This window comes from Cupressus sempervirens, chromosome 11, assembly GCF_028749045.1.
Source record: "Cupressus sempervirens isolate cs-2001-9-10 chromosome 11, ASM2874904v1, whole genome shotgun sequence".
Classification (NCBI taxonomy): Eukaryota; Viridiplantae; Streptophyta; class Pinopsida; order Cupressales; family Cupressaceae; genus Cupressus; species Cupressus sempervirens.
This window is the reverse complement of record NC_143128.1, coordinates 799,920,926-799,946,557: the sequence shown is the minus strand read 5'-3', so window position 1 is coordinate 799,946,557 and position 25,632 is coordinate 799,920,926.

The window sequence follows — 25,632 nt, the reverse complement described above, 5'->3', positions numbered from 1 at the left end:
TCATGAATGAAACACCATTATGAAAGTTTGAAGAAACATTCTACATGGGCAACAAGAAACCAACCTTGAATCCTTTTGCAAAATGGATATGAAAGGTTGTAGAAGAGCTCCCTCCAAGCTTCCAAACTCTCAGAGTCTCTAAAGTTAGAGAGTGGGTAGAAAACCCACTAATTTTTCTCCAAGCCCTCTAAAAAGCCCCTAACTTCACACTTGGCTAAAAATGGCCCAAGAGAGAGAAACACGAGAACTCTTAAATTTCAAAATTTTAAGAAAGTGACTTGTTTGGAGGGTTGCCAAGGTTGTCTAGGCCTACTAAAGGTTAAATTTAGACCCCCAACCCATAGTGCTAACATGTGGGCACTTATTTTTCACCAAACTAACCCTGTAGGACCACTTTCTGATCCCTAAAAGTTAATGGAAAATTGGAATTCGAAATTCAAATGGATAGGGACTTATCTCAACATCTTCTAATGTGAGGTCAACTTGGGTACTATGTTGGGGTTAGGTTTAGGTTAGGTTAATTTTCCCAAAAACCCTAAATTCCAAGCCATCTCTACATGGACAACACAAGTGTCAAGTGACATAAAAAAATTAACTCATTACACTTAAAGTGACTTGTCTCCAATAATACATGAATTCAACTATTCCACACATACCATTCACATTACAAAATAAAACACATTACAATGGGGTCTGAATCCTTCCATAGATTCAACCTTGGCTATGTCATATTTATAGTGGTTTGAGTCTTGATTCCCTATTAAATACCATGGTTAAATTCCTACATGCTAAACTTGAGCATTAGTAGTCCAAGAAAATCATATAAAAAATACATGTATATATCTGCATGACAATTTAATATTGCATAATTCACATTAGAATATTCACTTATCACACTTAACTTTCCTTTTTCTAATAATTTCATAGAAAACATTTAAAATATTAAAATATCAAATTTTCTTTATCAACATTAGACTTCACTTAACATGATCAAATTAATATTCTAAATAAATTTTCAATCTACTTTCTATTATAGTGATGAAATATTGAATCCATAACTATTGAGTCCCTAGGCATGTGAATTAGGTCCTAGTGCATATCACAATCTATCCTTTAACCCTAATTTCCACTTAAACATTACAATTTGACATTTCAATTATTTCTACAATTTAGTTTTCTATCAAGGAAATTGTAATAGATTAGAACATAAATGGAATTATTAAATATATCATCTAGGTCTTAATGTGCAAACATAAGTGTGGATCATTGAAATGTGGATATTAAAATAACATAACCCTATAGTCTCAAAAGTGTATCAAAACATAGAATTAGAAGTATCATAATGAAAATATGTCATCTATACTAGGGAAAATTGGGTGAGGCCTCACATAAATAAGGAGATCCTCAAGAAGATCCAATGATGAAGAAGGAAGAAGTGGAACAATGAGAAATGATTCATGTTACACATGTAACAACTTTGGACACACATCAAGGAATTGCAAAGCACCAATAAATTAGGATGAACCTAATCTAAGAAGGAGTACACCTATGTTGGAAATATGGTTAGATAGATGCTTTTTTAGTTGTCATTTATGGAAACATGTATTGAATATTTCATTTATGCATTCAGAGATAGAAAATTGTCTAAGTGTTAGATAGTTTGCAGTATCAAGGTGAGCAGATGTGATGTATATGGATGAATCATTGAGAGTTATCTTATGCATATTCAAGGAAATATATATGATAGTTTCATGATGGTGTATACCAGTACATAGGTGTGTCAAGATAGTATAATGCAAGTTATGATTGAAATACTAGTTAGTTTATGTGCAGTTGAGGAAATATCTATGACAGTTTCATGATGATGTATACCAGTGCACAGGTATGTCTAGATAGTATGACACAAGTTATGATTGAAATACTAGTATGGGTATTAAATAGTGTAGAACAAAGCATAACAAATAATTGGATTGTACAACTTGAGGAATCTTTTTGGCGACAAAATAATTACTAAGTTGTGATGAGCCGACTATGTGGATATTCTTCCATAAGTTATTTCATAATATGCCAAGCATGTGAAAGCTTGAAGGCTAACTAAGAAATGAATTATGAATGTGCAAGGTATAAGTAAAGATCTTATCTTGTGAAGATAAGTGTGTGCAACATATGTATGATCTATGTGATATTTGTGATTGATGTGAAGTCAATGAGATGATATGCGAACTACATTTGATGTAGGATTAGAGAAAGTGAAAAATATAGAAGATAAAAGGTATTGTATTTATATTTATTCTTGTACATAATTAAATTGTATAATTGCATGTGAGGGTAGTGGACTCTTCTTGCATATATTGTATTTGATCCATCGACTCCTAATAGGGTTAGAGAAACTCCTAATAGGGATGAGAATTCTAATAAGGCCTATTCCTCTAACAAGGACTCGAGACACTATATGTACTTCATAGACTCCTAATTGGGTCAATATCTTTAATAGGATCCTGTTGTTTAGTGAATTTTCTAGTGGATATCATCCCCATCAGGGTTTTCCCTTTGCCAAGGTTTCCCTAGTTAACAAATAATGGTGTTATGAGTTATCTATGTGTATAGTTATATTTATTGTTCAACATTGTTGGTTTAATTTCATATACAAGTTATAAAGTAATTAACAATATTCAGTTGTCGAAAAAAGTTTGTAGTATGATGATTCACCAGCACTCCCCCCCCCACATTATTATCTATTTCTAGCAATTGGTATCAGATCCTAGTTACTTAAAAGAATTTTAGCATCTTGAGTAAGATCCCTATAGATATGGAACAATTGAAGAAAACCCTTCAAGAATCTCTTGAGCAGATTGACCTTCTTACTAAAGAAAGAGATAAATTGAAAGATAGATATGAAGATGCAAAATTTTTCATTGGTAAACTAAAAGACAAGATTGATGGTCTAAAATCTATCAAGGAATCATTTGTGCAAACTAGTGGCAATGATGAAGTAGGAAATCTCTAGAAATAAAATGATATTTTGAAGAATGAACTAAAAATTGTTGAACTTAAGGTTGTGTTTTAAGAAAAATGGTGACAAGAATGAACCTAAACTAAAAACCAAGAATGCAGACCTTAGATCCTAGTTAAGTCAAGTTACATTTAAAATAGATACTATCCAGATTGAGCATGTAGAATTAGAAAAGTACAATATCATTGTGAAAGGAGAATTGGCACAAGCTAAGCAATAGTTAGAGAAATTTTATTCTAATAGTGAAAAGATAGATGAATAGTTATTTCACCAGAGGCCTTCTTATGATAAGACAAGACTTGGATATCTCATTGGAGATAAATCAGCCAAGATAGTTGAAATTAGAAGAGAACAATATCTACTTATTCAATCCCCTAAGGAATCTTATCTGACTAAGGTAGAATCAAGCACTTCTATTGAAGTATAAAAGGAAGTTGAATTGATTGATTTGTCAGTGAAACATGATGAACCTAAGAAAATAGAGCAAGTTGATAAACCTAAGAAAGATGAACCACCCAATGAAGGAAGACATGAGTTCAAAGGTAGATGCTTCATATGCAATGAAATTGGTCATATGAAAAGAGATTATAGGGGTAAGTCTTTTAAACCCATCACTAATTTCTATTGTTATAATTTTCATGGTTATGGACATAAAGCAGTAGAATGTAAGAGGCCTAAGCTTGATGGTAATAATAAAAATAGTAGAATGTTTAGGAACACTAACCCTATAGGTAATGGAAGAGAGAGATAACATAGAAGATCCAATAATGGAGAAAAGAACTAATTTTTCTGTTACAAGTATAACAATCCTAGACACATTGCAAGGAATTGTAGAGCACCTAAGAATCAAAATGGAACAAAGTAGAGGAGAAAAGAACCTATATGTCAGTTATGTAATAACATCAAACACACAGTGAGATATTATAAAATGGATAGAAGGAACTTCAATAGGAATCCTACTAATAGGAGGGACAATAACATAAATGGTAGAAGGAATGATAATGGTAGTGACAATAGTTAGAAGGAAGAAGTTAAGGAATATGTTGATGAATTCAAAGAAGCATTATTGATAGCTAAGGATCTAGAAAGATCATATACAGTTTTGGAGGAATAGTATTTTGATGTGCTTGATAAGGCATTGAAATCATAGATTGTTTTTTACTCATCCTACCTAAATTAAGCTATTTAGAAGAGGTAGTGCATTAGTTAGTCATAACTAATGTTAGAGAGAGAGTTGCAAGTTGTGCAGTTAACAAAAGGTAAATAACATAGATAGAGAGCTATGGTCAAGTGCACAAGTCTAGATATGATCTCAATGAGTAGGAATTCAAAAAATGAGCTTACTGGTAAACAAAGATAGTATTTGAATTTGTAGTAGATATGTATTTAATGCATAGTGTGATTTGAAATGATTTAAGGATTGAAAACAAGATTGTGTGCACCATTTGTTCATGTGAAGTGTCTTGAGAAAATTGAAGAGAAATTTGACAATGAAGTAAAGTGCAAAGAGAAGTTGTAGAAGCCCTAAAACATGATTTTAAGGTCTTTTACAGAGCTAAAGCTAAGTTTTTCAATAAATATAGTACAATTGCAATGGATAGTGAGACCATCTATGTTGTGAGTGATAGACCGAAATATGTGTTTGAGAAACATCCATTTATTTCACTTTTGGATGACCCACTAGGTGCATTTTTGCAAGTTCTAGAGAATATGCTTCATGTTGAGGATATTAGAAGTTATATCCACTATAAAATTAAAAGCATAGGAGATGAAGACATTCACAAATATTTGGGAACCATGTGTAATAATGACCTATCTTTGAAATCTAAGTATATGCACCAGAGAAAGTTGAATTAAGTGAAGTATATGTTCTACATGGAATTTAATAATCACAGTTGGACCTAAATTAATTTGAAAAGGTGATAGATTCCATCCTCAAGGAATTAGACATGACCATAGATGAATTTAATGAAGTCAAAGATATTGCACTAGAAATGAAAGAAAGTGGAAAATCTAAAGTGTTAGAAGCAACTCATATTTCTATTACAAGACCTTCAGAAGGTGTTGTAATAGCATAACCATGTGTGCAAGCCCCTATTGCACCATATGTAGTAGTTGCCCAAGTGCAACCTATGAGAAAAAGAAGTGATTAGCCAAGGAGGTAGCAAAAGGTGGAAGCACCTATAGCACAAAGGAAATTAGAGAGATTCGTGAAGGTTAACCAAGAAACTACACCATAATCAAAGAAAAGGTTCAAGCAGACCACTAGTGAACTAGGCAAGAGAAGGAAATTAATGCAGATTAGTGAATCTAAAATTTCTTAGGTTGAAGTTGGAGACAAACCAGTAGTGCAAGATGTGCAGGAAGAAAAAATAACAACTAGAAAGAGAGCATGGAAACCAAAGGTAGAGAACCTAAATATACAAATAATTAATGATGATAATTTTGTATAGTTAAACAAGTATTATAGTTTGTATAGAAATTTGGATAGAAGGAAATTAGAAATTTCCATTGTAAGAAACATGATTTTAAGAAACAAGTTTGAGAATATTTAGAATAAGATACTTGAAGGCCTATATAGTAGGCTAATAAACAAGAAGAAGATAGTTTTAGAAGAAGATCTAAATTTGAGGATTGCAATGATAAATAAAATATGTCAAGTTGACTCTAAGGAGGACGTAAACAAAATTTTGAAGGGTATTGAGCCCTTGCTAAGGAAAAGAAGAAGATAATTTCTTCTGATGGGAGGAAATTATGAGGATTTCAGGAAGGAGATGGAGGAAATCATTAAATTCATGACAACAATTCCTAAGGTGAGTGTGTAGTCAAAGCTTGATAGCCTAGTATATTTGGAAGCATGCACACCATCTAGTGATGAGGGTGAAGTAGAAGAGAAATAGAAGGAACTCTCACCATCACATATTGTTATGGGTACTAAATCCATGCAAGTGGACAGTACACACATAACTATAAATTCAAGGGATGTTTCTTTTGTAGGATATGAAGCAAATATTGTTGGTAATATCAGCAATATAGAAACATACTCTAGCTTTGATGATGAAGAAGAAGAAGAGAAGAAGAAAGAAATGGAGGGGATAACAGAGGTAAAGAGGCTAGAAAAAGAGGAGAAGAAGAAGAAAGAAAAACAAGAGAAGAAAAAGAAAGAAGAAGAGGAAAGGAAGAAAGCTGAAAAAGATGCAAGGAAAGAAGCAAAAAGACTAGAAGAAGAGAAGAAGAAAGCCGAGAAAGAGAAGAAGAAGGCTTAACTAAAAGTAGTTACATCTATTCCTATAGTAAATCTAATTGTAGTAGTAGAAGCAGTAGTAGTGTCAATGTCATTAGATGATGATGATGATAAAAAAGGATTAATGAGCTCATTGAGCAAGTTATTTGAAAATAATAAATCAGTAAAGTCTTTGGAGAAGACTCTTACTAAAGTCTTGGATAGAATGTAGAAGACAACCAAATAAAGTGTAGCTAATCCAAATTTATGGGCAAAAGTCAAGGATTTGGTGAACATATTTGATGAAGATTTCAAAACTTTAGCAGAAGTAGCTTCAACACAAGCACATGTGAAGCATGATGCATCAATGTTTGATACAGTATGCACTAATGTGAGAAATGACTTGAAGGCACTTGATGGAAGCATCAAGGAACTAAGAAAACACATTGATGAAGGGAACAAATTGTATGGACATTGCACACTATCATACAAGTACTTGACTGACTTTGAAAGTCAAATTATGGGTAACATGGGTGAACTTGAATCACTCACTACAAAATTACAACTCCCAAAGATCCACATTGAAGAGTGTGGAACAATAGTGGAGAAGACTCATAGTGTGATTAGAGGCTTGGAATACAACAAGAATAAGGTAGCAAAGAGATTCTCTAGTCTTAGAGAAATCTTGTCACCCAAGATAAGTACTTTGCAAAGGTAGCTAGAGGAATGTCTTGTAGTAAAGACTTCTTATGAAAAATTTTCATATACTAACTTCAGTGCATTTGAAGTAGCATCCTATGCACTATGCACACTACTCAATATTTCTTTTTTACGCAGATTATTTTTCTAGAATAGCAAGTTGATTAGTAGTAGTCTACCCAGTTTTGAGTACAGCTTTTGACACCTTTTCCATTCATGTCAAAGGGGGAGTAATATGTAGAAGGAAAATTATATGTATTGTATATGTAAGGGGGAGCACACTTATTTACTTATGTATCAATATAAAGGAGATTTAAAGAATGTATTGATCCATCAAAAAATGAATAAAATTCTAATGTTTTGAAGGTAATTTTTGTATAGTTACTGTTATTTGTTTTGTAATGTATGACATAATTTTGGGACTTAGCCAATTTTCCCAAATGTTACCATAAATTACAAAGGGGATATTGTTGGAAATATGGTTAGATATATTCTTTGTTAGTTGTCATTTATGGAAACATGTATTCAACATTTTATTTATGCATTTAGAGATAGAAAATTGTCTAAGTGTTAGACAATTTGTAGCAACATAGAGATAAGATGTCATTTGTATGGATGACTCATTGAGAATTAAAATATGCATAGTTGAGGAAAGCTCTATGACAATATCATGATGATGTATACTAGTGTGTAGGTGTGTACAAAAAGTATGATGAAAGTTATGATTCAAATACTAGTACAAGTATTAAATAATGCAAAATAGAGCATAGTAGAGAATCGGATTGTATGACTTGAGGAATTATTTTTGTCACAAAATATTGACTAAGTCATGATGAGCCAACTATGTGTATATTATTCCATAAGTTATTTCATAATATGTCAAGTGTGTGAAAATATGAAGGCTGACTAAGCAGTGAATTATGAATGTGTGAGCTATAAGTAAAGATCTTATCTTGCAAAGATAAGTGTGTGCAACATATGTATGATCTATGTGATATTTTTTATTGATGTAAAGTTGATGAGATGATATGTGAACTACATATGATGTATTATTAGAGAATTTTTTTGTCACAAAATATTTACTAAGTCATGATGAGCCAACTATATGTATATTATTCCTTTAGTTATTTCATAATATGCCAAGTGTGTGAAAACATGAAGGCCGACTAAGTAGTGAATTATGAATGTGTGAGGTATAAGTAAAGATCTTATCTTGCAAAGATAAGTGTGTGTAACATATGTATGATCTATGTGATATTTTTGATTGATGTAAAGTTGATGAGATGATATGTGAACTACATATGATGTATTATTAGAGAATGTATGAAATACAATAGTGTAAGAATTTGCCTAAGTGAAAAATTCACCCAGGAACTAAGAACTCAAACACAAGCACACAGTAGACCAAAGAGAGAGAGAGTATGATCAGAATGACAATGTATTCAATATGTCATAATTCATGCAATATGCAATGTAAAAGTACACTAGGAGTGCCTATATATAAAGGCCTTTGAGATACATCTAGAATGTCTCGTAATCAACACCATGATGTGTCATACAACCAAGCACATGTCCACCAGATATGGGTTATCCTCCATTAAGCATGGAAGTAAGTGTGGTGATGAGAGGATAAGCCTACAAAGGTGTGACACGCAAAACAATGTTGTAGACATCATGTGCTTAAATAGAGTTGCATATTCCTGTGTTGTCAACATGACAACTCAAAAGATGTGCAAACTCCCAAGTGTCTCACAAATAAAAATAATAAAATAATGAAAAATAATTAAATAATTCATCAACCTAAGTAAACTTAAGTAAGTGTAATAAGCAAATTATTATTTACACCAAAACCCCCACTTAAGTGCAACTTAGGGGAATGCCCTTAAGCTTATGAACTAGGATGAAAATGCATAATGGTCCCAGCTACTAGGCCATGTTAGGTACCCATGTACATAATGAAATGCAATCTCCCAAAAAGTGAGGAAAGAGGGAAAAACTCATGGGAAAACCCTCCCCCAAAAAGAGAGATAAATAAGGATGCATCGATGGATGGAGTAATCAAGACCCCCTCATTATGACATACATCCAATATATACAAAAGAGGATAAGAGAAGGAAGAGAGACAGAATAGGTTCCCCCCCACAAAAGAAGAATGCCAACAAGTGAAAGCTGCTCCAATGAAGAAGCTGGTCCATGAATGTAGAAAGGTGTTCCTCCCCTTAGGAAGAAATAAAGGTACAACCCTAAAGTTGTATGGTGGCCTTGAAACCTTCTCAAGTATCCCTATACTGATGTTGAAGTTCACCCCTTCCAACTATGCTGAAAAGAATGAATGTAGATCTGGCAAGGATGTCTATCGAACTTGTTGCACTAAACCATCTGTCTCCTCAACTGAAAAAGATACCTCCACTAATTGATGTTCATAAGGATCCATAATCATGCCAACCTATGAAGATTGATCATGTAGAGAATGGACATGAGGGTTAGAGTGAGCCCTCACAACAACTGTAGAATTAACATCATCAATAAGAAGATGTAAGTCCTCAAGTCTATCTCCCAAGTCAACTGAAGCTAGAGCTAGAAGACAAGATGTACCATGCTATGTTGGACCTTTCATTGTGGCAATATAAGCATGTGGACTGGATTGATGTGACCTCTCACTGCAACTGTCGATAGAACCCCACGTGTTTGAACTTGTTGAAGCACTATCGTTGGTGTCACTATCAGCTTCCACTATGTATGAAGTGCAGATAAATAATGCATTAACCTAAGTAAACTTAAGTAAGTGTAATAAGTAAATTCTTATTTACACCAATAAATAGATAAAAAGTATTGTATGTATATTTATTCTTGTGAAGAACTAAATTGTATAATTTCATGTTAGGGTAGTGGACTCTTCTTGCATACATTGTATTTGATCCACCAACTCCTAATAGGGTTGAGGATTCTAACAAGAACTTGAGACACTATATGTACTTCATAGACTCCTAACAGGGTCAATATCCTTAACATGATCCTATTGTTCAGTGAATCATCTAGCGGGTATCATCCTCACTAGGGTTTTCCTCTGGCCAAGATTTCCCTAGTTAATAAACAATGGTGTTATGAGTTCTCTATGTGTATGGTTATATTTATTGTTTAGCATTGTTGGTTTACTTTCATATACAAGTTATAAAGTAATTGACAATATTCATTTGTCAGCAAAATTTTGTAGAATATTGATTCACAACCCCACCCCCCTTAGTATTATCTATTTCTAACAACCTATATGTCAATTATGCAATAAATTTGGTCACATAGAAAGGTTTTGTAGAATGGATAGAAGGAACTTCAATAAGAACCCAAACTATAGAAGGAACAACAACAAAAATGACAAAAGGAATGACAAAAGCAACAAAAATTAGAAAGGGGCACTTAAATAGCATGTTGAAGAATTTAAGGAAGCATTTGTGAAGGAAAATGATCTATCAATTTCACATGTTGTTTTAGGAGAACAATTTTTTGATGTACCTTATGAGAGATTGAAATCAACCATAATATGTGATTCATCTTACTTAAATTAAACCTTTTTCTATAAAAAACAAAGCATAAGAAAGATGGAACAAAAGTTAAAGGTCAAGATAGGTGTTGAAAAGTTTTAAAAAGGTTAAGGTGATGATAAGGAATCTTGGGTTAAAAGAGCAAGCCATTTGGAGATTGTACAAATCTGTATGATTGAAAATAAGTTTATTAGTTAATAGAGAATAGTTTTTATAGATTGAGTGGTTGCATAATTAATGGGGAGATTGTTATAGAAAGATATAATTTGTGCAAGCATGATTATAGGTATCATTCAACAATGTGAAGAGTTAAGAAGCCTTCAAGAGTTATTTTCCAAACAATTGAAGGAGATTTGAAAAGTTTGCAAGTACATAGATTAGAAAACCCTAGTTATGTGTTTTACTGAGGTATTTTGTTTCTAAATTTCTGATTTGTTAAAAGAATTTAGTCACAAGAATGGATATATCCTTGATGCATAATGTATAATTCATAGCAAGACCCAAACTAAAGGTTGATCTAGTTAAAGATGTTAGTGATAACCCTAGCTATGCATTATCCAAAAAGCCTAAAAATGTTCTTCATTTGAAAGATGTTAATAGTTACCTAAGGAGTAAGTTTGAGAATGTTGGAGAAGAGAACATATCTAAAAAATTTGACAATGTTTTCAATTAACACATGAGCTATAAACAAGAATTTGTGTATCTAAAAGAAAATGACCTAATAAAGTTTTTGTTTTAATATGAATCTGATAATGAGGAATGGACAATGATAATCCTATGCAAAATTCATCATGGCAAGTTCTGGCTAGGAGATATTTTGGTAGAAATGTCTGCAAGTTTGATCCATGAAGTGATAAGATTGTGCAACAAAGGAAGCATACCTATAAATGAGAAGAATGTAAAGAAGCTAATTATTGTCAACACCAAGTTATTCTATAATGGCAAATGAATAGTCATATAAGTAAAATTAGAAAACATGATGTTAGATTTTTGAGAAGAATGAAATATGTCATAGTTTTAGGGAAGATGACATAGTGGTTGGATTTGTACAAGAAACATATAGGATTTGTATTGACTGGGAGAAAGTCAACTTGTGTAAAACTCTGAGAACATAATTGGCAGAGAATCTAGAGAGGATTAAAAAAGTGAATAACAGTTAGTTTAGATTCCAATCCTTAATCACATACATATTTTTTCATTTGATCAAAAGATTTCCATTCATGTAGACATCAACAATAAAGAGTAGTGATGGATGTATATTGGAAAAGATTTTAGAAGTATACAATAGAAACCTTAGTGAGAAGGTGAATGATAGCACAAATCTAATAGTGAAAAATTATTAGACTAAGATAAAGGAAAGATTCAGAGTGCCACCCTCTATGGTAGATAAGTACAAGGAAGAAATTTTCTTCATGGTAGACACAAACTTTACCTACATAGAAGTTGTTGAATCTAGAATGCTATATGTTGAACCCCTAGCCTATGAGTTGACAAAAGTGGAGATAGAAGGATATGTACAAATTATCATCACGGTAGATAAAGATGAAGGGTTTGAGAGTTTTGGAACCTATGCGGAGCTAATACAATCAAGAAATCAAACCCAACTAGAGAAATCTAAAAAGAAGAAGGTGGGGGCAAAAATGAAAAAGACACTTGAACAAGTTGGGATGATAGTTGAGGAGGCAAGTATAGTGAGACAGACTCTCGCTAGTATAAGAAGACAAGTCATCAAGAGATGATATATATATATATTCTACCCTTGGCATTAGCAAGACCAACTGATACTATGACAGTGCTCACACCTCCTACCATAGTGCCTATTGTCGCCTATGAAGCAGTTTCACAACAAAAAGTACCTATCACTCCCACTATTCCACTCTCTAAGAAATTTGAAGAGGTTGAAATTATTGAGGTTAAGAAGAAGTTAGTAAAACTTTTGGAGGTGAAACAAGAATCACCTGACTCTCCAAGGAAGAAGATAATGAAGGCTATGGCCTCAAAACTAGGCAAAAGAAAGAAAGAAATCACTTCAACCTTATTGAGCAAGAAGATGTAAGGTCAAATAGAACCTCAAGAATCTACTAAGAAGGAACTTGAAAGTGTGTTGTCAAAAAAGAAGTCTTGGAAGCCTAAAATTGACAAGATACACAATGCAATAATAAATGATAGAATTTTTGTCCAATTAAACAAATATTACCATTTGTACACTAGTATAGATAGATTATAGTTAGAAAATATTGTAATTACACATATTAGTTTGTCTAGTAAGAAGTTTGAAAATGTAATGGATGATATTCCTAAGGATCTCTATGAGAGATTGATTAATAGAAGGAAAAGAGTTGTTGAAGAAGATAGAAATATTAGACAAAATCTTCTTAGAAATTTGTGTCAAATTGACAAATCTATACACATGGTTAGTCTATTGAAAGGTTTAGAATGTTATCTTGGGAATAAGAAGAGAGTCATACTAATTATGGGAGGAAACTATCAGGAAGTGAATGAGGAAATATAAAAAGAAATTGTGCAGATGATGAAGGATTTGAACTCAGTAACAACAACACCACAAATCTTAATTGATGCAGACATCATGCAATTTGGTGCTACATAGGTGACAATAAACATTGAAGAAGATCCTTTTAAGGATCTTGGGCTAAACATTATTGGAAATATCATTGATTACTCCAACTCAGAAGAGAAAGAGGAGAAAAGAAAGAATGGGGTAGAGGAGAAGAATTGAAAATAAGAAGAGGAGAACAAGAGAAAATAAGAGGAAGAGAAGATAAGGAAGGAAGAAGAAGAGAAGAAAAAGGAAGAAGAGGAGAAAAAGAGAAATGAGGAAGAATAAATCAAGAGGAAAAAGAAAGAAAAGAAGAAAGAGGATGAGAAAAGAGAAGAAGAACAAAGGAAAGAAGAAGGAAGAGGAATGAAGTGCACCAAGAAATGCTCTAACCCTTGTAGCACTTACTAGCTCAGATGATGATGATCAATTAGAATTGATATCGTCACTTAAAAATATTGTCAACAAGAACATGCAAGTTAAGAGTTTACAAAAGACTATGATGGATGTAACACAAAATTTACAAGCTACATTGGCAATAAAGTCCCTTGATCCAAATCTTGGAGATTGGGCCAAAGCTGAGATCCAAACATTTGATGTTGAATTCACAAGTTTTTCAAAACAAAAGCTCAAGCTAAGCATAACGTATAGATGTTTGACACTATCTTTAAGAACATTATCTATGATTTGATGACTCTAGATGCTTGCATCAAGACATTGAGAAAGTGTGAGCTTGAAGGTAAAATCTTATATGAAAAATGATGCATGCAGGGGAGATAGAATCCTATCAGTCGAGACCCTATAGTGACTTGATCAATGATAGGGGCATTCACTCCACACTAGAGATTCCTACCCAATCGATTAGTTGATAGATCTAGATTGGCTCTTCACTGTTCCACCTTTGTCAAATTGATGCCAACAATAGAGGAGAGGTTGTGTCATAATGCCATTGGGAAATAGAGATCATATCTATAGAATTTGTTCCACATCAAGTTAAGAACCTTAGCCAAATAGTAGGGGGAAATGGTAGGAGGATGGTAAGAAACTCTTCTCATGTGATGAGAAGCCACCTTCTATTGGGGTTAGAATCTTCCTCCATTCAGGGCACCGACCAATCTTCTCCCCCGACCCACTACTATGGCAAAGGGGAATGGGAATCACCCTCCAACTATAATGATGAGGGGGGCTATAGTTGGATTTTCTAACCACTTGGCCACTTGGCTACCCAACTAAACTGGGGGCAATAATCTGTTGTTGGGGGCCCTATTCTGTAAAACCAGCACAATAAGCCGAGGGTGGGGGTAAGGGTAGGGGTAGGGGCCAAACTGAATGAAAGCACTTGTTGAAAGACCATTGGCATTAGAAAAACACCTATTAGCACAAAGGAAATTGGTCGCACCACCAATAGAGAAAGTCTAGATGGCAATAAAGATGGAGGAAGTGTTGGCACTCAAAATCGCAGCCTCAATTTTGAGAACTATTGAACAAATTGAGTCCTATAAAAGCTTTTGGATGAGTTTGTACTCCGCTGTACTTTTGAGTTCATCAGGTGTTTAATGTTTCTAACACCTTCCATTAAGCCTATCCACTTATTTCATGAAGGTAAATTGACATTCTGAGCCATTTCATGAAGTCCCATTTTGAGCAATTGTCAATTCTGCATTTTCACCCAAGTGTCAAACAATAATAGGAGACTATGTTTGCAACTAAATATCTTGCATCCGGTAATGTTTTGTGACTCACCACTTTGGAACTATTTAGTTTAAATACCTAAGAGCCTGTGTTTCAAATTTTGAGTTGTTTCAAATCCATTTGACTAGGTTCTGAATCCTTCAAAGTTGGTTAGTTACTGTTTTCATGCTTTTGCAATTAATTTTGAATTCTGGGAAGTCCTATTTGATGAGTTATAATTTTGAACCAGTTGAGAAAAATACTGAAATTCCTTTTGCATTGAATTTTAGAGGTCAAAGACTTGTTATGTTTCAAGTTTGAGCTTATGACGAATTCGTTTGATCAGTTTTCAAATGTGATTTCAGATGCAATTTTTAAAGTTTTACTGGTGTCAAGGAAAGCAGATTTATTGGAACCCCTATTCATAATGTCATATATCCTTATCTATGATAGGTGATATTGAATGGATTGTACCACTATTTTTTCCTCCAAAATTACTTTAAGTGTGCCAAGCTTCAAGTCTTGACGAATCCATTTGCACACTTTTCTATGTCAATTCCATTTGCAAAAAAATGCTTTCTTGACATTGTTAACAATTTGTAAATTATGAGTAGCTCACTTTGACTGCTTGCCATTTGTGTCTATTATTCATCATGAGCCAAAATCATAGATCCATAGTCTCCTCATGATAGTGAACCAATACCCCAAGTTTCATTTTCCCAAGTGTACATTTGCCCAATTTTCCAAGCCAAATCCAAACCCAATTTATTGCTTTCTAACATATCTTCTTGCAACCAATTCTAAAAGGGTCACTTCAACGGTGAATATCTTTTGACTTCAAATTTTTCATGAGATGAGATTCAACGGGGTGAAAGTGTGTGGTACAGAGAATTAGTGGGTTAGATTTCAAATCCTGGTCAGAGGTTTGGGTTAGTTTTTAAGGTCAGTTAATGAACCTCCTTACATGAAATTCATAGTTTGTAGATCTATGCTAAAATGAGTTTTAATTGATTGTTCAACAGTTGAATTTGATTCCAATCAGTATCAGATGGTTATTGGATCAGTTTGGTATAATTAGTTGTTTGAAAATGAAAATTTTTCTAGCCATACCCACTTTGGGGCCCAACTATCTTGTCAGATTGTTAAGGAAAATGATCAGGATGGGGTTCAAAGTTTACTTTCATTAGATTCCATATTAATAATGACTATCTCATTGGATTGATGGGTGGGACAAAAAGGATTGGAGGTGTCAACAAGCACATTGTAAACATTTACATTAAGTGTCAAGAACACCTCATTGTTTAACGGTTCATGTTGAGAGCCTTGCACCTATTTAAGATGAAATTGAGATAGAGGTGCATAGACCTCTAGTAGGAAAGACATTTAATCCTAAGTGAAAGCCCAAAAAGGAAGGAAATGAGTGCATATAATCTAGAGTTTGCAAATGTAGAACAAGTTCAATAATATTTTGAACTTTTTATAGATAAGCACATTCATTACTATCAAAGGGGCTTGTAATTACAACATATGACCATGTTTTGAAGACCTCACATGCATTCAAAATCTTAGATGTGAGGGGTTCTATTTGAGTCACTAAAGGAGCTTGTTTTTTTTAGTTGTATGTGTAGCACTCCAATGTTCACAAGTGTGGATTAAAACAAAAGGAATAGAGGCTTTACACTTTGAAGGAAGGAAGCAACGCATAAAGATGAACCCATAGCTAGGAGAAGCCATAGCTTATAGACCACCCATGGAATTTGAAGTTAAAAGCAAGTCACTCTGAGCACCATCCATGTAAGGAGGAAATAGCCAAAGTTAAAAAGAAAAACATCAAATAGGAGACCAAGGAAAGTAGTAGATGTTGATGGAAAGAAGGGAATCTCAAGAAAACATATTAAAGCAAAGGCACAACATTATGTAGAGTTTGGCATCCAAATGGGCAGCTCCATGCTAAACAGAAAGACCTCCATAAAGAGTAAACTTGTAGGCAATAGAAGTCCATGCTAGGGAAAAACATGATGCCACAACAAATAAAGTCATAGTTTGTAAGGGATAAGACATCCATGCAAAGGGGAGAGGTGGGGACTACATAAGTTGAGTCAACACTAGAGAAAATAAAAGCCGCCCAAGCACATTGAAAAGTATGCCTTTTGGAGGCAATTATTTTCTAGCCACAGGTGAAACACAAAAGCATTCCACATCATAGAAGCTAAAAGCTATCCTTATATAGCAGAGTATGGTCGAAGACAAACAAGCTCATAGAAAAAGGGTAGATTTCTACACCAAAATAGAAGAAGGTGGCTTGTAAAGAAAAGGGACTGCCAATATAAATAGAGAAGCCATCGATTACCAAAGTAAATCGATGCAATTAAAAAAGTAGCTAGGGTAAGGAAGCCCATGAATTAAGGAGCCTATGCTATAAAAGAGGTAGCCAGTAAAAATGAGGAGAGTCAAAAGCATTTAGAGTAGGGGAGCGGTGGCCTTCAAAGCATGCTTGATGACATTGATACGTAGGGAGCCAAAAGGAATAATAGAAAAAGTTCTATGTCCTTTGATCCTTTTGGTTTTGGGACTAGAGTGTTCTCTCAAAAAAGGAAAATTTTCTAATTGGGATCCTTTCAATGATTGTGTCTTCATGTGGCCTTTTGAAGGCTCTTTTGGCAGCATATTGACTTGGATAGATTCTTTAGCAATCTACTTGGTGAACAAAGTGCATTTAATCAACATCATTTCCTACCATAGCAATCTAGGAAAAAGGGGTCTTGTGAAGATGTAGTGGCATGAAAAGACGTAGTAAAAAAAGGATGAAACATTGAAAGACATTTATCCCATATAGATAAAACAAGGATACGTTTTTATGTTTAAATACACTAGTGCTTCATATGTCACTTGTGTTAAGAAGGCACCTTTTGAAAGACAAAGGCATGTGGTGGAGCCTATCAATGGTTGACTATTGCAAAAAAAAGGCAAATTTTGACTGACAACATAATTGAAGAGGATCATGTCAACACATATTGAAGTCACCAGAAAAGTTAGAAAATCTGGCAACTCGCTACTTTGCTAGCCAAAAAATCTAAGGTTTTTTAGCATGCGACATAGCGAATTGCCTGAAAACCATGAAAATCTAGCCAGGGTAAAATCAAATGTAAAATGCAATGTGGGTCCTGCCTAGATATACTTGGATATAGAATAATGAATTAGGTAGCGCCAAGTGGTAGCTAGTGGGAAATGAGCTCAAAAGAACAAGACGTTGACACATGGAAAAACGTGCAGTATTCGCTATGTCACAATCAAAGTTGCTCACCAATTAGCCATAGTGACATAGCAAGCATTGAGGTGGCGACAACATGTGGTAGCAAAGGATGAGGTCATTAGCCAATCTCAATGTGACATGTGGCACTATGCAAACTAGAGCTAATTAGAAGGTGACAAGTGGTGTCATATGATTGGTTGAGAGGAAAAGGACTTGTTTTCAAAGGATTAAATAATATCTTTTTTACATCAGTGTTCATGCAAGATTTGAAAAAATTTAATGTTAAAAAGTGAATATCCTATAGTTTTGAATATAGAACTTTTTTAAAATTTTAAAATTTTTGATTTTTAAATGCAAAGACATGAACAAGACTTAGAACATCAAAGGGTCATAACTAGAGCTATTTTTGTCAAAAATGGACACTCCAATATACCACTAGAATCGAGAAGAGACAAACTTTCTAAATATGAGGCCAGATTGTGCACAATTATTAACCAGTTCATTCTATAGGTCAATTTGTAAAATATGGGGCATTAGTAGTAGAACATGAAGACTTGATCATTGAGCATCAAAGTTTGTTAGAAGGTAGACTTGAAGACCTTTTGAAGCCTGAATATGGAGAAAATAATCTAGAAAAGGTTGTATTGGCTTCTAGAGCTTATTTGTAATTGGTTTTTCACTTTTACCATGATTTCACTTTAGCACCAAAATCAGTTATGATGATGAATCAAATATCTCAGATATTTCTACCTTGTAGAGGCCAAATGATGGGATTTTGATTTTTAGTTGAAGAGAGAAAGTAGAGAGATTCTTTTGAGCTTCTTGAAGGGGAATTCTAAAAGGACACATGCTGATTGCAATTTCAACCTAGGAATTTCCCTCTTCATACATATTCTTTCTTGTTCTCTGGAAAAATTGTTAGTTGGTTTTCATTTTCTAGTTCTAGGAGCTTTGTTTAGGCTATGAAAGCCACACACCCAACATTCTCTATTGTATTGAATAGCAATTTATGTTTTTATGTAGATAGTTCTGATTTGTTAGGTGATTTTGTGAGTCATTACTTGTACATCTTTCATGTATTTGGTTTCAAAGAAAATAAATAAAGTGCAGCAAAGGGTTTCAAATTTAGTCTGAATCTTGTCTCTTGCTCATGAACATGTAATCTTTTCTAATTTGTGAACCAAGAGCATAAATTAGGTTGCATTTTCTTTTGGAATGTATGTGGTTGAAATATCTTGCTAATGGAACAAAGAGCGATGTAATTGCTTGATGTTTATCATAGGGTTTGCAGATTTCATGATGGGATAATTTGAGTATGAGATTCAAATTGAAAGTAGATGTTCAAGTTCACAAGGTGAAAGATAGATTAGGGATCTTGATGTAGGAATTATGTCAAAGATTTCAATGAGATGTATGGTAGTAATTCATTCAATTTCCCAATAGATAAGACACTAATCAAAGATAAGATAATTAGATTTTGTTGCTCATACCTAGGTCTTGTTGATATCAACATATTAAATCATCTTTTCCTTTTTATGTTGAAAGTTATTCAAAGTTTAAACCGCACTTAGCTCGCTAGTTTCATGAGTCATGTTCTTAGCTATTTCATGTTTGTGATTGCTGGTTAATTATAGAAGATTTAGGGGTTTCATCTGTTATTCTACATCTTGATTATGCTTATTGCACTGGTCACATAATCATATCTTAAGAGGTTTACCTACCTAGGTTTTGTAGAGCTTGAAGTGAAGAAGGAGTGTAGCCTTATAGTTGGCTCGAGTTCTTGGTAAATTGTGTCCATTATTGGAGATAGCTGCCTATAGATGCAATCTTACTTGGTATACTTGGTTATTAAAACATTGTTAAATTAGGAGCCAACAAAATGGCAACTCTACTGGGGAATGTATTGAATCTGAGTGATAGAAAAACCTTGAGAATTTAAAAGGAGATCCAATATAGTAGGACAAGTGTGTGAAAAGATTGTAGTAGTAAGTTAATTGATGTGTTTTCTAGTTTTCTTACTCAAATATCATGCACCCCAGTGATGCTTTATTCAGGACAACAATATATTTTAAGGTTGAATTTAAACTATGTTGTTACCAAGTTTTATCTTTAGTCAATTTAATTGGATGTTGTTTTCATAGTACTGCTATAAATTCAAAGTAAAAAATGTTTTAAAGTGGTTTCTCTCTTCAAATTGTTTAAAGATTTGCAAAGTTCTACAAGTTGACAATCCAGTTCAGATTTGTTATGTTATAAGTCATATTTTTAAAATCTTTCTCACAGTTGTGAGTGGAAAATCTCTAAAGGATCTCTATACTAGTGTAGATTAGTTATGTATAAATTGCTTTCAAAGAGTTTTCAAATGAATTAGGCAGATCTAAAAGTTATGTTAAATATTAAGCAAGAAGAGAGATGTATAGATTCTTGACTAATAAGTTTTGAAGTGTTGTATGTGATCTGCTATCATAAGAAATTTCAAAGTTAAAATGAATCACAATAGTGATTTCATTTAATTCTCTCCAAGGAGATGGAAACTCTACAAGAATTTGATCAGCGGTGTAAAGATTTGAAATAAGCACCTATGCCAATCAACAGATCAAAGGTTTCATTCAGCAACACTAAAGGTAATTTACATTTTCATATGACTTTATTTCCATGAAAGTAAGCTTTGCAAAGTTTCTCCATCAAGTGGTAATCCCAACACTAAGTAGGAGAATGGTGTAACACATCTCAACATACTTTGAGAGAGGTAGATTCAGTAAAAGTGTTTTATATGTTGAAGTATGTTTGAAGTTAAATTTGGGAGAAGATATTTCTAGATCTAATGCAAGTTATGAATCTAAGTACTAATGGTGAATTAGTTTTAAGTTTGAAGAATGTTAAATTTCCCTTCATTAAATATGCAGTCAGTTAGTGAGAGTTATATATCTATGAATATCAAAGGATATGTGTCATTTTGTTGTGATGGCATACCTAGTTTCCCAAATAAGATCCCAGATGGAATCAACTAGTATTTGCCAAAGTTTTATAGGAACCAGTCCCAGTCAGCAAAGAAGCATGTCCAAATTTTTTTGACTTGATGTATGACTTTGATGTGTGCCATGAAGATCTATGGATGAGGTTATTTATGTAGACTCTGAAAGGAGATGAAAGAGATTGGTTCTCATGCTTGCCTACAGCTTCAATTTCTTCATGGGATGAGTTAAGTTTTTCCTTCATTGAATAATTTGATGGGTGGGTAGATGTAAAATTAATATTGGATCAATTAATAGAAATTCAGATTGAACAAGATGAATTGATCCCAAGATTTAATAGTAAATTTTATGAAACATTAATGGATATCCCTAAAAATTATAGGCCCCATGATCAAATTTCTTTAGTTATTTATTTGGGTGCATTGGGCTAGAAGATGGATTTCTTATTGAGGGATAAACAACCACAAAGTCTATATCAGGCCTATGAAATTGCAATGGATATTGAATGCAATTTAAAATACGGAATTGTAAGAAGGCGTACCCCTACTACTGTAAAATATTTTGTTGAAAATTCAGAGTTAAAAACATGTGTAGATGAGGTTTCTTTGTTGCAAAGAAAAGATAATCCCATTCTTACTGAATTGAGTACACATGTTTCTAGTATTACATCAGCTAAAGATAGAATTGATTCATTTGAGAAGTTATACATGCAAGATGTAAATTCAGCTAGTCCTTCTTCTATTGGTGATTTGCTTCATGATGAAAACATAACTAGTCATGAAGAGGAAAGATATACATCTCAGTATTAGGACAAAGAGCTTGGAAGTAATTTGTCGAGTGATGAAATTGAAGTTGCTAATCCGACATATTGTGAAGAAGCATCATATGAAGTTGATGATGAGATTTATTGCTATAGTGAAGAAGAGGATCATGATAGTATATGTGTCTTCATGTGAATCAGATGCAAACTGGGAAGAAGAAATCCATGACAAAATTTGCCACTTTTATGAAAGTAAAGGTATGAGTTCTTCTTTTAAATTTGAAAGTGAATTTCTAGTTCAGAATTATGCAAATCAGCTTGAGGTTGAAAGGGGTGAAGAAAAATTGAATACACAATTCGAAGACAGAGAGATTATCTATAAGGATGGATTGATTGGTTGTGTAGATAAATGTCTTGAAGATAGATGAAATAGTGCAATAGTAACCAGCAGTATAATAATGATTCTAAATTTAATGCATCAGCACTTAATGATGATTGGTTTGCAAGATATTTGAGTTACCTTGATGAAGACAATGAATATAGTATTGATTTAATTTCTATATCCTCCATTGGTGGAGAAGAAAATGAGTCTTCGTGTAGTTCTAATTTTTCTTCATATACTACAAGTATTTGTGACAATACATTGGGTAATGGTTTCAAAGTGTATGATAATACTTTATATGATGAAGATTGTGATGACGATCAACCCATTTTTTTTCAAGATGTTCAACAAGGATCACTACATGGAGTTAGTAACCCCTTGTTTGAAGAAGACATAGAACTTTTAGATTTAGTTGAGAATGATCTTAATGCTAATACTTTATCTTAATACTATGAGAAATCAAATTTTTCTTCTCTCAAATATGATGGTGAAAGCATTCATGAGATTGTGTCTCATGAGATTGAGAACAAGGTCTTCGATGAAGGTATTTTTGAAAATTTGTGTGCACCTTGTAATGCTTTTTATGATGAACTTTCTAATGCAAAGACTGATTCATTTGCTGATTGTGAAGAACCATTGAAGGAATCTAGATTAGTTTCACATTCAGACATTGATGACATATGTGAGTACTAGTCAAATTGTTCATTTGAGTATCCTTCGGTTATGCAAAAGGATATACAATTTGAAGGTATGAGTGATCCTTTTCCGCATGTTGAATATGATGCATTCATATTTGAGATTGATAGCATGCATGATTCATTAAATGAAGAGAGTTTTCAGTTTGAGTCTGATATGTTTAAGCTTGCTCATCAGAACTTTCATGATGAGCAAATTGTTGAAGAAAGAGAATCAAATTTTTATATGCATTGTGAAAGTCAAGGTTTAGATTCAGTTTTGCTAAATGAGTTATTTTAGAATGTTGATCTAATCGAAAAGATTGATATGAATAATTTTTCTAGCTTACCTCATGCATGCTCAGATGAGAATCAGGTTTTTGACAAAGGTAAAGGTTGTGAGAAAGTTCAGTGGCCCAAGGCCATTGTTTTTATATAGTAGCGCTAGTTCTTTCCTTATTTTCAATAAAGTTGTTCAAGAGGAAGTTTTTGTTGTCTTGTGAGTGGTATGCTTCTTTCAGAGATTTGAATCCTTGCCATGCCCACAAGGGACATGCATCCCTAGACAAAGCCACTGTTGGCACTCAAAATCATAGCCTCAATTTTGAGAACTATTAAAGAAATTGAGTCCTATAAAAGCTTTTGGATGAGTTTGTACTTGGCTATACCTTTGAGTCCCATGAGGTGTTTAATGTTTCTAACACATTCCATTCAGCCTATCCACTTGTTTCATGAAGCTAAATTGGCATTCTGAGCCATTTCGTGAAGTCCCATTTTGAGCAATTGTCAATTCTACATTTTCACCTAAGTGTCAAACAGGGACATGAGGCTATGTTTGCAACTGAATATCTTGCACCCAGTAATGTTTTGTGACTCACCACTTTGGAAATGTTTAGTGTTGATACCTAAGAGATTGTGTCTCAAATTTTGAGACATTTCAAATCCATTGAACTAGGTTTTGAATCCCTCAAAGTTGGTCAATTACTATTTTCATGCTTTTGCAATTAATTCTAAATTCTAGGAAGCCCTATTTGACAAGTTATGATTTTGACCCAGTTGACCAAAATGCTGAAATTCCTTTTGTCATTTCATTGTAGAGGTTAGAGATTTTTATGTTTCAAGTTTGAGCTTATGAAAAATCCATTTGATCCATTTTCAAATGCTATTCCAAATGCAAATTTTAAAGTTTTACTAGTGTTAAGGAAAGCAGATTGATTGGAACCCCTGTTCACGATGTCATATCTCATGGTCTATGAAAGGTGAGATCAAATGGATTGTACCACTTTTTTTTCCTTTGAAAATATTTTAAGTGTGCCAAGTTTCAAGTCTTCATGAATCGATTTGAACACTTTTCTAGGTCAATTCCATTTACCAAAAAATGCTTTCCTGACATTGTTAACAATCTGCAAATTCTAAATAGGTCACTTTGACCACTTGCCATTTGCGTCTTGTTATTCTTCATGAGACCAAATCATAGATACATACTCTCCTCATGAAAGTGAACCAATGCCCCAAGTTTCATTTTCCCAAGTGTCCATTTGCCTAGTTTTCCAAGCCAAATCCGAACCTAGTTTATTGCTTTCTAACATATTTTCTTGCAGGCAATTCTGAAAGGGTCACTTTGATAGTGAATATCTTTTGACCTCAAATTCACCATGAGACAAGATTTGATGGGGTAAAACTATGTGGTACAGAGAATTAGTGGGTAAAATTTTAGAGCCTGGTCAGAGGTTTAGGTTAGTTTTTAAGGCTAGTCAATGGACCTCCTGACATGAAATTCATAGTTGTAGATCTATGGTAAAATGAGTTTCAATTGATTGTTCAACAGTTGAATTTGATTCCAATCAGTATCATATGGTTATTGGATCAGTTTGGTATAATCAATTATTTGAAAACAAAAAAGAAATTAGTTGGACCCACTTTGGGGCCTAACTAATCTTGTCAGATTGTTAAGGAAAATGATCAAGATGGGGTTCAAAGTTTACTTTCACTAGATTCCATATTATAATTACCATCTCATTAGATTGATGGGTGGGATGAAAAGGATTGGAGGTGTCAACGAGCACATTGCAAACATTTACATTAAGTGTCAGGAACACCTCGTTGTTTAATGGTTCATGTTGAGAGCCTTGCACCAATGCAAGATGAAATTGAGATAGAGGTATGTGGACCTCTAGTACGAAAGACATTTTATCCTAAGAAAAAACTCACAAAGGAAGGAAATGAGTGCGTATAATATAGAGTTTTCAAATGTAGAACAAGTTCAATAATATTTTGAACTTTTGACAGATAAGCACATTCATTACTATCAAAGAGGCTTGTAATTACAACATATGACCATGTTTTTAAGACCTCACATGCATTCAAAATCTTAGATGTGAGGGGTTCTATTGGAGTCATTGAAGGAGCTTTTTTTTTGTAGTCGCATGTGCAACACTCCAATGTGCACAAGTGTGGATTAAAACAAAAGGAATAGAGGCTTTATGCTTTGAAGGAAGGAAGCAACACAAAAAGATGAACCTACAGCTAGGGGAAGCCACAACTCATAGACTAACCATGGCATTTGAAGTTAAAATCAAGTCACTCTGAGCACCATCCACGTAAGGAGGAAATAACCAACAGTTAAAAAGGAAAATTTCAGATTGGAGACCAAGGAAAGTAGCTGATGTCAATGGAAATAAGGGAATCTCAAGCAAACATATTAAAAAAAAGGTGTAGCATTACGGAGAGTTTGGCATCCAAATGGGCAGATCTACGCTAGAGAACAAGACCTCCATAAAGAGTAAACTCGTAGGCAATAGAAGTCCACGCTAGGGAAAAGCATGATGCCACAACAAATAACATCATATTTTTTAAGGGATAAGACATCCACACAAAGGGGAGAGG